This window comes from Artibeus jamaicensis, unplaced genomic scaffold (assembly GCF_021234435.1).
Source record: "Artibeus jamaicensis isolate MK-2021 breed Jamaican fruit bat unplaced genomic scaffold, CSHL_Jam_final contig_1015, whole genome shotgun sequence".
Lineage (NCBI taxonomy): Eukaryota > Metazoa > Chordata > Mammalia > Chiroptera > Phyllostomidae > Artibeus > Artibeus jamaicensis.
The window spans coordinates 19,904,410-19,922,286 of NW_026521194.1; the positions used below are offsets into that span (position 1 = coordinate 19,904,410).

General features: G+C 37.6%; 1 pseudogene; it reads left to right on the forward strand.

Annotated features, from left to right (window-relative positions):
- The first annotated feature begins 15,013 nt into the window (after positions 1–15,013).
- On the forward strand, positions 15,014–17,259 carry LOC119064322 (40S ribosomal protein SA-like; annotated as a pseudogene).
- Positions 17,260–17,877: the final 618 nt, after the last annotated feature.

Consider the following 17,877-nt stretch of genomic DNA (forward strand, 5'->3'; position numbering starts at 1 on the left):
GTCAGTTTTAATCTAACTTAAACTCTGCTGTGTATATTACAGAGAAGTTTGTAGAAACCAGGAATTCTGCCTCTATAACCTCAGATGAAAGCAGGAAAATTGAAAAGCCTACCCATGATTTCTCTATCTCTGCAGGGAAAGAGAGTAAATGATAACAAGAGTAATAAGAATATAAATAATTATATTTATGTGTACACAAATGTTTTATATGAAATAATATACAAAATATATACAATTAAATGCAAAATAATGTATAATATATTTAATATGTATAAAATATATTATATTCATATTATATTTTATTATAGCCAATATTTTATATTGTTTCACATGCATTTCAGTGGACTACTTATATCTATACACACACATTTGTGTTATGTTTTATACATGTATTAATCTGTTTAATCCTCTTAACCATCCTATGAGATGGAAAGTACTAATCACCCATTTTACTGATAAGAAAAACTGAGGCACAGAGTGTGAAGTACTTGGCCCAAGTTCTATGATAAGTAAATGGCAGGGCTGGGATATGGAGGGTCCAGTTCCAGAGTCCTCACTCTTAACTAAGCAGGTAGAACCATTAGTGCCAAGGGTTCTGAGAATAGCATCCAGAGGTCTGAACCAGCTTACAGGAGGCTGAGTTTCTGAGGAGTGACAGACAGGGCAGGACTAATTCTCAGCCTACCAAAGTGACATTCAGGTGAGCAATTGAAATCAGTTGGGCAGGGCAAACAAGGCATCGAGACTCTAAAATAGATTGCAGGTTTCAGGCTACAGACAGCAATTAGGGATACTGAAACAGGGTCAAGGGGTTCCAAAGGAAAGGTAGGAGGCTGATTCAGCAGTGATATCCCTAAGGGGCTGAGGTTTTCCCTGGTACAATTTTGGGGATCTCATGGGCCTCAGTAGTGGGTATGAAAGAAGCTATTGAGGTGTTGAGCTAACCCAAGCAGTATAGATAGGGCCACCAGGAGCCCTAGAAACCTGCTACCCTGATTCCTTCCTTTCACTTCCACCGTGTCCCCTCGACAGTATCAAGAGGAAATACTTCCAGATGCATTGTCATTGCATTGGATGCCCATTCTATCAAAGACATGAGCAGTGGAGAAAAACTGACTTCTTCTAAACATTTTGTGGCCTAGATCTGAAACTAAGTACAGTATGGAGAGCTTTTACTTTATTTGATGAAAGCTGACACAAATTCTAAAGCTCAGCTGCAGTCGTGTGGAGGAATATAGGGTGGCCCCCTAATAATGAATATTCATTGAGCACGTACTATGTGCCAGACACTGTGCTTCACATAAATTATCTCATTCAGTTCTCACAGCTACTCTGTGAGGCAGAGACCATTATCATTCCCATTTTACAGGAAACTTACAGAGACATCAAGTAACTTGCCCAGGGTCACACAGCCACTAAGTGAGTGACCCAGGTCAGACCCCAAAAAGGAACTCTGAATTCCACACTCTTAATTACCACACTACACTCTCATGTTAGTCTTTATTTATCTAGCCAGAAACATGACTTTTGGCTTCCTATTTTGGTGGAACAAGGATACTTCTAGGTACTAGACAAAGTTCCAAAACTTTTGAACGCAACAAGAGATTTCCTAATAAAATTTAGGTGTGATGTTCTATCTCAAGAGGAGAAAAATTGCACAACAATGAATAGAATTACTGATGGCTTTAAATATTCAGAATTACTTTTCCTATGCTTGCAAAATAAACTGGGCAAAAATTTCCATTCACCACACAGGAAGCACTCTAGTTTGCTTTTATGTTATTTTTTTTCATTCCATGACTTAAGAAGGTTTTGATTTGTGTGTACAGAAGTCTGGGGCAAAGGTGGGGAATGGAAAGTTTGTTACATTAAAAGCAAAATGTTTATTATTACTTGTCTTTACTTGTCTTGCAGGCATGAGAGTTCATGTTTGCGCACTTGCTTTTCTGAAGTCCCACACGCCAAGGCCACTGAGTCCAAACAATAGTGTTAAAAAGCACACCCAAAATATCACCTAAACTTGGCTCACCAGTTTGAAAGAGAAGGCTTGTTCCTGAGCAATACTGTTTCTCCCAATTCATTTCCTTTATTGTTGAGTGGCAATGCCATCCACTCATTTAGCCAGGAATCTGTGAGTCAGCCTTCTCTGCTCTCCGCTATTCACCATAAGCCCTTTCTTAGACTTCTTGTACTCAGTCACGTATTCTCTCTCTTGCCAGGGTCACTGGGTTAGATCAGGCCTCCAGCATCTCCCTCCCCATCTTTCTGTCCCTACTCTTGTCCTATTTCAATCTGCCTCCACACCACAACCAGAGTAAACAATCTTTTTAAAATGTAAATCTAGTTAATCTCTGCTGGCTGCTGAGTTTCCTGTCAGTCTAAGATAAGGCTCAAACTCTTTTTAAGCCCTTTTACCATGGGCCTCCTATTCAGCCTCATCTCTTGACACATTTGTTACTTCTTCCCCCTGCACTGAAAATGTCAGCCATATTGAATGACGCAGCAACCTCCAAATTCCCCAAGCCCACGCTTCCTCCTACTGCCAGGAGCCCTCTTCTTGTCCCCACCCCACCTCCTCACCACCCAGCCTCTTGCCTTCTGCAGAAATCCTATCGTTCTTCAGATCTTTGCTTACACCCTCATCAATTCATTAAAAAATCCTTTTGGGGTCCATTTACTACCAACCACTTCCATATCTGGTGTCCATTAGGTAGCTTTTCTGCATCCTCCTAAAGCTCCCCTGAATTCCTCATTCTAAACCTCATCGTGCTACTGTAATGGCCTGTTTGTTCTCTCACAGACCTTACTGCACTGTGAGCAGCATCAGAACAAGGACTGAAGGTACCTCCTTTGCAGCCATATCCGCAATTCCCAAAACAGTGCCCAGGGCATAGTAGGTGCTCCATAACTATTTCTTGAATGAATGACTGAAGAATCCTTGACTTTTGAAGGAACTATATTACCTCCGGAACAATAACCAACTAGCACTTTGCTATTTAAATCATAATGCATGATGTGAGGGCAGAAAACTAACATGTTTCTGTATATCACATTGAAATTAATTCAATAAAAATAATAATTAATCATCCTCCTTTATCTTTTATCATTTGTCCATCCTAATCTTCAAATAATAGAACATTCTATTTTAATAGCCAAATCCCATTTTCTCATTTAAAAGTTATTAATTAATCCATAAATCCTAGAAAAATAATTGCACATTTCCATGACTGATAAATAAATCACAGTGTATAATATGACTATAAAGTAATATGATTGATATTTTGAACATAAATATCCCAACTCAGTCTCATTGGCAGCAAAGCTTTCATTCTGATGACAGTGCCATTGCTTAAAACATCACAAAGCACCACCCTGGACCGCACTTCCTCCAGCCTCTTCAGAGTTCGGGATCCCTCAGTCCTATCACTTGTTCCTAGACTGACTTCCTATGACTCCTTCCCTTTGTCTATAAAAATGATATAATTTCTTCAACCATTGACACATACAAACACATTTCCTCAGTTCCCATACCCCTGCCATCTACATTTCTCTCTTCTTTCTTAGAAAAGACAAGTCCATTCTCAGTCTCTTTCCCTCAGTGCTTCTTAGATGTTTCTCAACCCACTGTACACGGGTTTCTGTCTTTATCACTCCACTGACCTTTCTTTCCCAAAGCCTGCTCATGAACTCCACATTGCCAATGCCAACCAACACTCTACACCTTCCCCTTCCTTGACTTCTGTGAATCATTTGATGCTTATAACTTACTTTATATTGATATTATAATTTACCTTGAAATAGTATCACCCATTCCTGACTGAGTTACCAGAACTAAGGGCCATACTGCTTATTTTAGGTTGCTTTGCTGACCTCTACTATGATTTCTTCTATGTTAAATTTAAAATCTAAGTTTCTAAATAAAATATTCATTCTCTTAATTTCAAACAACACTTCATTGAAGCCCCCCTGTGGTCCCCAACGTGGTCAGAATCATTGCTCTCTTCTCCTAAGTGTGGATGTTGATATTCCCCAGAATGTGAGCTTCAGTCCTCAGCTTTCCTCATTCTATCTACTCCTCCTCAGTGATCAAGCACATAAAATGGCAACACCATTTTTCTTCTGGAACTCTTAAGCTGATTCAGAAAGCTATTTCAAAAATGTTTTGAACCATAATAATATGTTAAAATGAGTACATAATCTTTCCAAAAGACTAAAACTCAAAAAAGACTCACAACCTCCTATACATACATGGGCCAGGAAGACAGAAACAATTGAAAAAATTAGACCTGGTGTAAGGCAATGGTGAGTGGTGGAAATTGGGGCAAATGAGAGAGCACACAGTTTAGGAGAAGCAGTCAATAAGACCCAGTGTGCATTGCTGCAAGGGAATGTGAGTCCAATATAGCCATGTCTTCTGATTTTTTTCCAAATAAATATGAGTCTAGTCTTCATGGAAAATATCCCACTATTTAAATTTTGCAATTTATTCAAAACGTAAAATACAGTGTGAGCCAACACTATAGGAGGCAAATAGAACATGCCCATAGCCTATCAATTCTTTACCTCTGTTTCAAAGTTTGTAACAGGCATTTGGCGGTAAATACACATATGTATATATACATATAAAGTTAGAAGATCCTGTGCTAGATCTGCCTTCATCATTTACCAACTGTGTAGCCCTGAGCAAAACCAGGGCATTTTCTGGACAGAAGTTTACTCATTTGAAACCTCAAAGGATTCTTGTGCAGACCAAAAGGTAATGGATATGAAAGTTCTTAAGCACTATTACATGATACCAAAAAAAAATCTAGTTATTCTAATCAAATTTTATTGACTTAAAATTTTGTGACTTTAATAATATTTTTATTTTAATACATTTTGATTCATCTTGAGTTTTTACAGAAAAACATGACAATAGTTTCATTGACATTTTGGGATGGCTATTCAGTGTAAGGTTTGAATAACCTCTTACAGTAATTAATGTATTTTTAAGAAATAAAATGATCACTTCAACCCTATGAAATACATTCCATTTCAAAACTGCTCTCTCTCTCTCTTTCTCTTTCTCTCTCTTTTATTTTTCTCTGTAAGCACCTTAAGGGCAAGAAGATAGTATCTTCTCCAATTGCTATTTAGTACCTAAATGCCCTTCACCCAAGTGGCACATATTAGCTAGAACACAACACTGGAATTCAGTAGCTATTATAGAGGTTAAGTCAAATTATATTGGGTTTCCTGGGTGAGCTTTTTGTGAACAGATGACACCTACTGGTAAAAACTGATAATCTTTTTCTTTTTAAGAAGAAAAATAAATGTTCTTTTAAGCCAAGAAAGAGAGAATGAGAGAATTACATCCAGCAGAGTCCAACACTGTCAGTAGTATAATTGCCAGAGGTACAGATCAAGGATTTTATATAATCATGAGAAAATGTTCATGACACAGTAAGCATAAAAAGCAAATTATATGTATTATATACATAGGAGCTAAATGTTTAAATTGTTATATAAAAATTTACAGACAAAAATATATAATGCCATACATAAAAACTATATGTAGAAACAATTCAAAGGCTAGGCACCAGAATATTAATTTGTAATACTACAAATTATTATTTTTCCTTTGTGTTTTCTGCACTTTTGAGTTTTTCTCCTATGGCCATGTATTGTTCTCATACAAACAAGCAAGCAAAATAAACCAGAGACATTAAAATAAAGAACAAACCGACAGTAACCAGAGGGGAGGAGGGAAGGGGATAACAGGGGAAAGAAGAAGAGACTTCAAGAAACATGTACAAAGGGCCTATGGACAAAGTCAATGAGAGGTAGGATTGAGGGTGGGTGGAGCAAAATGGTGGCAGGAAAATGGAGATAACTGTACTTGAACAACAATAAAAAAAAAAGAAAAAACATACAAATAAAACACAGTGTGTACAAGTATTTATGTGTTATGTGAATTTTTTCTTTCCTAAAAGTTTTATGAAATTACCTTACACATGATGAAGAAGAATACCTAAAGCACAAAGGACACAAGTGATTAGAAAGACTGAATTAGGAAACAGAAACAAATTATAATTAATTAAAAGTTCTGCTTTTTCTTTAAAATCATTATCTTGAGCATGCTTAATTATGAGAAACTGAGAAACTCACCTAAAATTTGAAGGAATTCAGGACCCCTGCTATTTTTTTAATAGAAACATATTTAAAAGAAATGTGCTATACGTCTTTAAAAAGAGGATAAACATTGATCAAATATTGGTTCTGATGTGATTGATTACCAAGAAATTCCAAGAGAATGAACTAGAAAAGTATTATGATAATTAAGGAAATTAAGGAAGGCAGCCAAGAACAAATAAGTATTAGAAAAACCAAAGGAGATCAGAGGTAGCAGCAGGAGGAGATCCAAGCTGGCAGGGGAGTAGGTAGAAGCTTCACTAATGTCCTCCCAAGACCAAACTGGAACTACCACTAAATTATAGAAAATCATTCTGAATATAAACTGAAAACTAGCTGGAGAGTTTTATATCCAAGAACTTACTGAAGAAACCACATCAGCACATCAAGTCTAGTACAGAGGCACAAGAAGCCTGGTTTTGCTTCCACAGGCAGCAGCCGAAGTTTTGAAGGGATATTTCAAGAGCTATGTGTTCCCCTTGAGAAATGTGGAGTCTAAACCCCAAGCTAGGCTCCCCAGCCTAGAGAACCAGAGCCAGGAAAGAAATCCAAATAACATCCAGCTATGAAAAGCAGCAGAATTTCTGTCCACTAGGGAGAGACAGCTAGAGACATAGACAGCCTCTTAAAGAACCAACACAAAAAATTCTGTTTGCAGCCACTTACCCTGGGCTCCAGCAGAGGGAGACAGAGTGGACTAGAGCCATGTGAGGGGGGGTCTAGGGTTAAAGGCTGTAAGGAGAGAGCTGAAGGGTCAGCCTCCAGGATCCCTGTACTGAATCATTCCCCATTCTGCAGAAGCCATTTTTCTCAAGCAGAGCACTCCCCTCCAAGAGACATCAGGCTGGAGAGAAGCAGTAGCCCCACCTGCAGGAATCCCTCTTGCCCCACCCTGTGTAGCTTAATCCCTGCTTCTGAGGAGTACAACCAGAGGCTCTTCCAGTGACTAGCCTAGCAGACAGCTTGCAGGTGGAGGCAGATCTCTCAGAGCTTTGAGACTTGAGCTGATCATCCCCTGGGCCTGGTGTAAGTAAAAGCTGGCCTTGGTGTGCAGCTCAGTTCTTTATGCACACACTAGACCCAGCAGAGGAAACCAAATTCCATGGATTATTGATAGTTCCAAACAGGTTGCCCAGGGTCACTTGCAGGCAGCATCTGACATAGGTCTTAACCAGAGTCTTTGCAGATTTACCTAATATATAGAAATAAACACAGAGAGGCAGAAAATGGAAGACAAAGAAACAGGCCCCAAATGAAAGAACAAGAGAATTCTCCAGAAGAACTAAATGAAATGGAGGCAAGCAATTTATCAGATATAGAGTTTAAAAGTAATGATTACAAGGATACTAAACAGCATAAAAAGACATAGGAACCATAAAAAAGGACCAGTCAGAAATAAAAAATGCAATATCTGAAACAAATGAAACACTGGAAGGAATAAACAGTAGATTAGATGAAGTAGAGGATCAAATCAGTGATCTGGAAGACAAGGTAGAAAAAATACCCAAGCAAAGCAGCAAGAAGAAAAAAGAATTTTAAAAAATGAGGATAGTTTTAGGGACATTTTGGGACAATATGAAGCATTAACAATATCCACATTATGGGGATACTGAAAGGAGAAGAGAGACAGCAAGGGATTGAGAACCTATTTGAAAAAATAATGACTGAAAACTTCCATAACCTGGTGAAGGGAAAAGGCACCCAAGTCCAGGAAGCACAGAGTCCTAAACAAGATGGACCCAAAGAGGCCCACACCAGGCCTCATCATGTTAACATGGCAAAGCTTAAAACAAGGAGAGATTCTGAAAAACCACAAGAGAAAATTGGTTAGTTACAAACAAGGGAGCTCCCATAAGACTGACATCTGATTTCTCAAAGAAACATTTCAGAGTAGAAGGGATTGGCAAAAAAAAAATATTCAAGGTGATGAAAAGCAAGGACCTACAACCAAGACCACATTATCCAGCAGGATTATCATTTAAAATTGAGAGTGAAATAAAGAGCTTCCCAGACAAGAAAAGGTTAAAGGAGTTTGTTACCACTATACCAGTATTGCACAACAAATGTTAAATAGTTGCTTTAAGAAAAAGAGAAAAAAAGGACAAAAAAAAGGAACAAAGAGGAACATAGTTAAAAAAATAAAATAGCAATAAATATGTAGCTATTGATAACCACTTTAAAGGTAAATGGCTTAAACGCTCCAATCAAAAGACATATGGTAACTGGATAAGTAAACAAGACCCACATATATGCTGTCTACAAAAAGTTCCCACTTCAGAACAAAAGATACACAGAAACTAATAGTAAAGTTACAGAAAAAGACATTTCATGCAAATTGAAAGGAAAAAACAGCTGGGATAAAAATATTTATATTCAACAAAATAGACTTTAAAACCAAGGCTATAGTAAGAAACAAAAAAAGAGCACTACAAAATGATAAAGGGGACAATCCCACAGAAGGATATAACAGTTGTAAACATTTATGTACCCAATGTAGGAGCACCTAAACATCTTGTTAAAGCAAATTCTGATAGACATAAAGGGCAAGGTTGACAGAAATACAGTTGCAGCAGGAGATTTTAACATTCCAATGACTTCAATGGATAGATCTTCCAGACAGAAAATCAACAAGGAGACAGAAGCCTTAAATGACACACTAGATCAAATGGATCTAATTGATACCTTAAGAGCATTTCATCCCAAAGCAGAAGAATATACATTTTTTGCAATTGCACATGAAACATTTTCTAGGATATGCCACATGTTATGACACAAAACAAGTCTCAGTAAATTTAAGGAGACTGAAATCATATCAAGCATTTTCTTGACCATAATGCTATGAAACTAGAAATAAATCACAAGAAAAAAATTGAAAAATACAGAGACATGGAAGCTAAAAAACAATGAATGGGTTAACAATGAAATCAAGTAAGAAATCCAAAGATACCTTGAAGCAAAAGAAAACGAACAATTATATGCCAGCATATTGGACAACCTGAATGCATAAGACAAAATGCATAAATTCCTAGGAACATACAATCTTTCAAAAAAATCAGTAAGAATTAGAGAATCTGAATAAACAGCTTGACATTACACCTATTCACATTAAAACAGTAATCAGAAAACTCCCAACAAGCAAAAGCTATGGACCAGATGACTTCAGAGGTAAATTTTATCAAATATTCTGAGAACTGACACCTATACTTCTCAAATTATTTCAAAAAATTCAAGAGGAGGAAAGAGTCCCAAACTCATTTTGTGAAGCCAGCATTATCCTAATTCCAAAATCAGAAAAGCACAATAGAAGAAAAGGAAATTATAGACCAACATCCCTGATGAACATAGTTGCTAAAATACTCAGCAAAATATTAGCAAGCCAAATACAGCAGTACCTCAAAAAGATAATACACCATGATCAGGTGGGATTTATTCCAGGAATGCAATGTTGGTATAATATTCTCAAATCAATAAATGTAATTCACCCTGTAAAAATGAAGAATAAAAACTACATAATCATATCAATAGATAAAGAAAAAAGCATTTGATAAAAATCCAGCACCCATTTGTGATTAAAAACTCTCAGCAGAGTGGAAATAGAGGAAACATACTAACATCATAAAGGCAAACCCACTGCCAGCATTATACTCAATGAGCAAAAACTACCTTTCCCCTTAAGATCACAAACAAGACAAAGATGGCTGCTTTCACCTCTCTTATTCAGCACAGTACTGGAAGTCCTAGGCACAGAAATCAGACAAGAAGAAGAAATAAAAGGAATCCAAATTGGAAAGGAAGAAGTAAAACTGTCTTTGTTTGCAGATGATATGATACATATGTGAAGAACTCTAAAGATTGTACCAAGAAACTACTAAAAATGATAAATTAATTCAGTAAAGGAGCAAGATATAAAATTAATACCCATAAATCAGTTGCATTTTTATATACCAATAACAAACTCCCAGAAAGGGAAATTAAGAAAATAATCCCATTTACAATTGCTCCAGAAAGAATAAAATACCTAGGAATAAATTTAACCAAGAATGTAAAAGACCTATACAAGGAAAATTATAATAAACTGAAGAAAATATAAATAAGTAGAAGTATATACCATGTTCACATATACAAAGAATTAACATCATTAAAATATCCATACTACTCAAAGCCATCTATAGATTCAAAACAATTCCTATCATGATACCAATGATGTATTTCACAGAACTAGAACAAATATTTCAAAAATTTATATGGAACTACAAAAGACTCCAAATAGAAACAGCAATCTTTAGAAAGAAGAGCAAAGTTAGAGGAATCATGCTACCTGATATCAAACTATACTATAAGGCCATAGTAATCAAAACAGCATGGTACTGGCATAAAAACAGACACATAGATCAGTGGAACAGAATAGAAAGCCCAGAAATAAACCCTCACCTTTAGGGTGAAACAAGCACATACAGTGGGCAAAGACAGCTTATTCAATAAATGGTATTGGGAGAATTGGACACATATATGCAGAGAAATGAAACCAGACCACCTTCTTACACCACACACAAGAATAAATTCAAAATGGATTAAAGACTTAAATGTTAGACCTGAAAGCATAAAAATCTTAGAAAACATAGGCAATAAAATCTCAGACATTGCTCATAGCAATATTTTTTCAGATATATCTCCTCAGGTAAGGGAAATAAAAGAACAATAAACAAATGAGACCACATCAAACTAAAAAAGTTTGGGGCAACAAAGGAAACCACCAACACATTTTTTTTAAACCACTGAATGAGGGACCATATTCTCCAATGCATCTGATAGGAGTTAATATCCAAAATTTATAAAGATCTTATAAAACTCAACACCAAAACAACAACAAACAATCCAATTTTTAAAAAAATGAGCAAAGGACCTGAATAGATACTTCTCCAAAGAGGACACGAGAGTGGGTGTTGGGGAGAGAGTGATGAAGCAAAAAAGAAAAAGGACTCATGGACACAGACAACAATGTGGTGATCGTGGGGAGAGAGGGTGGGTGGAGGTGGAAGAGGATAAAAGGGAGATAAATGGTAATGGGAAAAATACAATAAAAATAAACTATTAAAAAAACCCAAAAACCAATCGTTTTTTTAATATGTCAGAGGGAAAAGGAATAGTTAAAAACCACAAGGGGAATAACAAGGGGTGTACATAATCTTATCAAGAAAGTTATGAAACTTTGTAAGGGACACACAAAAGATTTAAACGGAAATGCACACAATGCTTCTGGAAAAGTAGCAGTCCTCTCTAAATTAATTACAAATGTAATGCTTTTCAAACCAAAATACCAATTAGAATTTTCAAGCTTGAGGTTTCATCCAAATAATCCAAGAGCTCTTCTGAAAGAATAAAGTACAGAATGACCTAAACAGTGAATGGACTGGCATGTGAAGTGAAAAGGGAGTTGAACCTTAAGAATAGGTGTACGAATTAGTTAAAATGAACGCAAAATCCAGGAGAAAATCCACATAATATAATAATTTAATAAAATGATAGAGACATTGAATTTGAAGTCAGTGGGGGAAATTTGTACTTTTCAGTAAATAAGGAATTAGGAATAATTAGCCAACTATTTGAAAAAATATTAAGTTAGAGTACTACATGATATAATACAATATAGCAAAACGCATTCGTGATTCAACATTAAATGTAAAAAAATAAAATTATAAAGTAATTTGAAGAAAATTTAGATTAGAAAAGTATACCCCAACTGCTTGGAACGATAAACTCCGGCTACTTCTCAGGTATTTTCCTAATCTGTATCATCTTTTTTTAAATCAAAAATTACATGTTAGAAAAAAATAGTCATTTTTTGACAAATATATAGATAACTATTTGCCTCTGTTCAGTGCAAAGAAAGTATCCTAAGCCAAAAACAAAGAAAAATAAAATTTTAAAACCTTGATAAATTAAATTTATAAAAACTCACTAATTTCCATGCATCAAAAAAAACTAAAATTAAACTGAAATGGTGAAGGCATAAAAATATTTGCAACTTATTTACAGCAAAAGACCAATTGATCAATATAGAAAACTTCTTACAAGTCCTTCATAACATGGCCACTCTAGACCCAGCAATTCCACTTCTGGGAATATACCCAAAGAAGCTCAAAACACTAATTTGAAATAATATATGCACCCCCTACATTCATTGCAGCATTATTTATAATAGCCAAGATTTGGAAGCAGCCCAAGTGCCCAACAGGAGATGAATGGGCAAAAAAAATTGGTGGTATATTTACACAATGGAATACTACTTGGCCATAAAAACAAAGGAAACTTACCTTTCCCAAAGTATGGATAGACCTGGAGATTATTATGCTAAGTGAAAGAAGCCAGTCAGAGAAAGACAAATACCAAGTGATCTCACTTACATGTGGAATCTAATGAACAAAATAAACTAACAAACAAAATAGAAACAAGCTCCTACATACACAGATACAGAGACTGACAGCTGTCAGAGGGAAGGGGATAAGAGGGCTGGATGAAAAAGTGAAAAGATTAAGCAAAAAAAAAAGGAAAAAAACTCATAGACAACAGCATGGTGATTACCAGAGGGAAAGGCGTAGGGGAAGTAGGAGGGGTTAAATTGGGGATAAATGGTGGTGGGAGGAGACTTGACTTGGGGTAGTGAACACACAACAGAATATAGAGATGATGTATTATAGAATTGTACACCTGATGTATATATAATTTTACTTATCAGTCTCACCCCAATACATTAAAAATAAATAAATAAGTAAATGAAGTTTTTAGCAAGATGGATACTCTAACTTTAAAAATTAGATAAAAAGATCTAAATAGGTAATTCACAACAATAAGAAAGGCAGAAGTCCAAATCCACATTAAAAAACAAGTTCAAGCTCACTAGTAAGCAAGGAGAAGTGAGATACATAAAACCATGAGATACATTTTTTCCTACCAAGTTGGCAAAGATATTTAAGTAACATTTTAAAGATATTAAATCATGTTTAAAAATATTAAATGATATCTAGAAGATATTAAGTAAAATCTAATGTTTGGTTTCGGTAAGGAAAGAAGTAACGGCATTTTTCCCCGCAACTAGTGGGAGCGAACATTGATACAACCTTCTCAAGGGGAATTTGATTATAAATAGCAGTCTTACAGTATATCATACAGTCTCCTGATCAAGCAGTACCCTCCCAGGAATCCTGCTCTACCACCTTATTAGACATTTCAGATGGGTTAGGGCCCCTCTGAAGCTCCAACGGACCCCAAACCTATATATAGCAATGCATCTACATTATAAATTATGTCTAAACAAACTCCAAACATACAGATTTTTTTTATTGTTGTTCAGGTACAGTTGTCTCCATTTTCACCCCACCACACACCCCTGCCCCACACATCCCTGCCTCCCATCTTGGCACCTACACCCTTTGGCCCTGTCCATGGGTCCTTTACACATGTTCCTTGATGGCCCTTCCCCTATTTTCCCCCATTATCCCATTATCCCTCTTCCCCTTCTTCTCTGGTTATTATCAGTTGGTTCTTTGTTTCACTGTCTCTGGTTACATTTTGTTCACTTGTTGGTTTTGTTGATTTTTTTAATCTGCTTTATATCTTTTTGAAGTCATCCAAATGATTAAATGAATTTTATTCTTTTAATTGTTTAGTGTTGGATGGACAATGTCTGAACAGTAATGTAGCAGAGTATATACCTATTCCACCTTCAAAAATTTGCATTGGAAATAGCCTTAGAAAGGTGTCTGTGACCTGAAAGAGAATAATAGCAGGGCAAATAGAAATTGTAACAGGAACTATTCTGTTTCCTTTCCAGACTGACTGAAGGAGGTCTTGGAGTATAGTTAATGCAATGCAACTTAAAGATGTGTACGAAACACAAGCCACTTCTAAATGTGCTATAATTTTAATTGCTCCAGTAGACTTCTTGCTATTTTATATTTTTTTAAAAACTAAAATTAATGCCACATATTCTTGAGCTGGCCCATATCTGCATTTTACATAGTCTCATCAAATAAGTGATGTTCTTTACAATTGATAGATAGGTGGCTTCTATTCCCAAGAAAACATGCCAGCCAAAGGCCTGTAAATGATTTTATTTTTGTTAACAAATGTATTTTCAGAAGTGCTAATGCCCCTTTCCCCGCCATGCAACACTAAAGCACAAACCAAACCCAAGCCATCCAATAGTAAATAAGATATGCAGACTCCAATGTAAAGTAATATTGACTTTAAAATATAGATAACATATTGTTCAGGGATTTCTAAGTCACAGAAACCCAGATTGGCTTAAGAAAAGAAATCATGAGTCATGAAACTAAAAGTTCAAGAGAACTTCGGGTACAGCTAGATCCAGGAATCGACCATCATTGGTATCTCCTTTCTGCTGTTTTCTGTTTTGGCCTCACGTTGAAGCAGGTTGTTCCAAGGAACTTCTGCTTTATATCCTCCCACTTTTTCAACCGTGACAGTTTATAAAAAGAGGATATTGACAGACCAGCAGAAGTCCTATGTCTGATGCCTTACACTGATGGGGCACATGCCCTTTCTTTTTTAATAATCCCTGTGGCAAAGAAAATGCAGAGCCTTTAATTGTATTACAGTGAGTGCAGTCTCAGAGACTGGAGCCCACAAATAACGGCAGCCTCAGCCCAACACCATGAGCTAAGAGTTGGGAAAATGTGGCCCCTACAGGAAAATCAAGGTGCTATTACCAGCAAAGAGGAAAAGGAACATTGGGCGGACAAAAGCAGCAGAAGTCTGCCAAGATGGGAAAATGTTTCCTTCACCTTGACAATGGGGACAAAATAAATGTTCAAGGCGCAGCATGAGAACTCATTGTGGTAGGATGTAGAACCAGACATTTAGACTAAATCACTGATAGTGATTAACAGTAACGCTCTTAGTCATTTCATCACTCAAAATAGAGAAGGAAAAAATGAGAGCCTAAAACTAACACACTTTGTTCCAAGCCCTTGAATAGTTTAACTCATTTGCAACAACAACAACAAATTGAAACATATTGAGGAAAAGGATCTTTTCCACTCTGCTCTGTGCTTTAGGAGGTTGAACCTCCTGAGTGCATGGACTCTGTCAACTTCTGGCTCTCATTAGCTTTCTTTAGCTGTGAGAACACTGCTGGGAGAGTGCAGGGCAGGAGGAAAGTCAAGTTGAGTAGCTGTTCCCTAGGCCTCCCTTCAAAATCATACCTTCCATCACAAAGCCATCTCTTGCAGCTACAGCTAATCCTACAACTCTGTCTGGGTTCTGGTAACATTCTTTCTCCTTGACCTTCAGATCTTGAGGTGGTAATGGCTTCCTTCTGCTGCTTAACCTGGTATATTTCTCCCTCTCATATTGGTTTTCTTTAACCCTGCTTATAATCTTTCTAATAATCTCTTTATTAAACTTCCTTCAGTTACTCCTGCTTGAGTTTACTATTTCCTTTGAGGAGGGAAGGTGCCCCATAGATCTAAGGACCAATTTTGTAAAGAGATTAACGGTAAGTGCCTGGCTGCATGTGTATTGTCAGTTCAGGAGTGAAGCAAGGAAAGGGCCTTCCTTTCACACCCCACCCCCCAACACCTATTGACCTGCTCATTGAGATAAAGCCTTTCCTTACACTATTATGAAGAGGAACACAGCATGCAAATTTCTCTGGTTTAAAATTTCTTCACTCTGTAAATGATTGCTATCAGCTTCTTTCTTGAGAGATAAGGCTGGTGACAGGGAGACAAAGCAGTGAGGCAGAGTCAGATAAGGAGAAAGAAAATGAGGACAACACAAGGATCCAGGGGGAATAAAAAAGTTTGTGTACCAAAGATGGGCTTTTTCAACATACAGTTTTGAAGACTAACTCTAAAGCTAATCATCTCTTCTCTATGCTGCCTAGAATAAATGAGGTTCTCCATGGTTAGGGACTGAATTGTTTCTCCCTAAAAACGTGTATGTTGAGGTCCTATCCACATCCCACCTTCTGGACCTCAGAATTAGACTGTATTTGGAGACAGAACCCTTGAAAAGGTAATTAAGGTAAAATGAGGTCATATAGATGGGCTCCGATCCAATATAACTGGTGTCCTACAGGAAGAGGATATTAGGACACACATGCACAGAGGAGACACAATGGGGAAATAGCCACACTACCTGAAAATGGGTGCATGAGGCATTGTTCTGGGTTCCCATCATAACATAAAGGGAGGCCTTTCACATTGTCTACAGACCTTGACGTCCTGCAAATTGAAGAGGATTTCCACCAATTCCTGGCAGCAGGAACCCAGTTAGGTGTCACCAACCTTGGCTTACAAAAAGAACATGCATATAAAGAGGAAAACTGATGGCATCTTCACCATAAAGAGAACCTGAGAGAAGCTTCTGCTGGCAGCTTGTGTCATTAACCTGGCTTGGATGTTGTCACATCCTTCAGGAATACCGGCCATCATGCTGTGCTGAAGTTTGCTGCTGCCTCTGGAGCCTGATTGCTGCCACTTCACTCCTGAGACCTTTGCCAACCAGGTCCAGGCAGTCTTCTGGGAGCCACAACTTCTGGTGGTTACTGATCCCAACCAAGACTGACCACCAGCCTCTCACAAAGAGGTCTTATGTTAACACACCTACCAATGCCCTGTGTCACAATACGCTCCTCCTGCACTATGTGGACATTGCCATTGAATGCGACAGCAAAGGAGCTCACTCAGTGACTGTGATGTGGTGGATACTGGTGCAAGAAGTTCTGCACATGCATGGCCCCATCTCCCAAGAGCACCTACAGGAAATCATGCCTGATCTCTACTTCCAGAGAGATCTGGAAGAGATTGAAAAGGAAGAGCAGGCTGCTGCTGAAAAGACTGTGACCAAGGAGGAATTTCAGGGTGAAGGGACTGCTCCAGCTCCTGGATTTACTGCTACTCAACCCAAGGTTGCAGACTGACCTCAAGGTGTCCAGGTGTCCTCTGTGTCTGTTCAGCAGCTTCCTACTGAAGACGAGAGCACTCAGCTGCCACTGAAGACGGATCTGCAGCTCCCGCTGCTCAGGCCACTGACTGGGTGGGAATAACCACTGAGTGGTCTTAAGCTAGTCTTCCACAGATTCTTCAACAGAAAATAGAGATGGTTGATGGAAAATAAAGTTACTAAGAAATCATTTCATTAAACTAAAAGCCAAGGATTGAGGCCTGGAAGAGTACCTTTCCTCGTGGCTCTCAGAAGAAGCCTATCCGGCCAACACACTGATCTAGCACATAGAGTCTCCAGAACTGTGAGGCATCTCTGTGGCATAAGCCAGCCAGTCTGTGGCACTTCGTCAGGGCAGCCCAGCAAACAAATATACCCACCCCCATGGTTTCTGAGGTAAAGACTTTTCTTCTGGGGAGAAAAACCCTCCTCCACCAACAAAACCAAACCAATCCACTGTTTTCGCATTGGGAAGCTGCAGCTTTCACATCCAAATTCTAAGGGGGGTGGTAATCATTTTTAAAAGTCTACCCATCATTATCAGTCATTAAGTCCATCATTCCAGGCAACAAAATTGCTAGTGCATTTATTTCCTAGCCATTTTTTCAAATTAAATTATGGTTGGACTACTGTCCATCCTATCAAATATTAGAACAAAGCTCCACTCCTAAGCAAGGCTTTGGCATTTGAGGGCTTAGCATGTTTTCTCTTCTCAAACAGTGCTCGCTGAACAAAGAG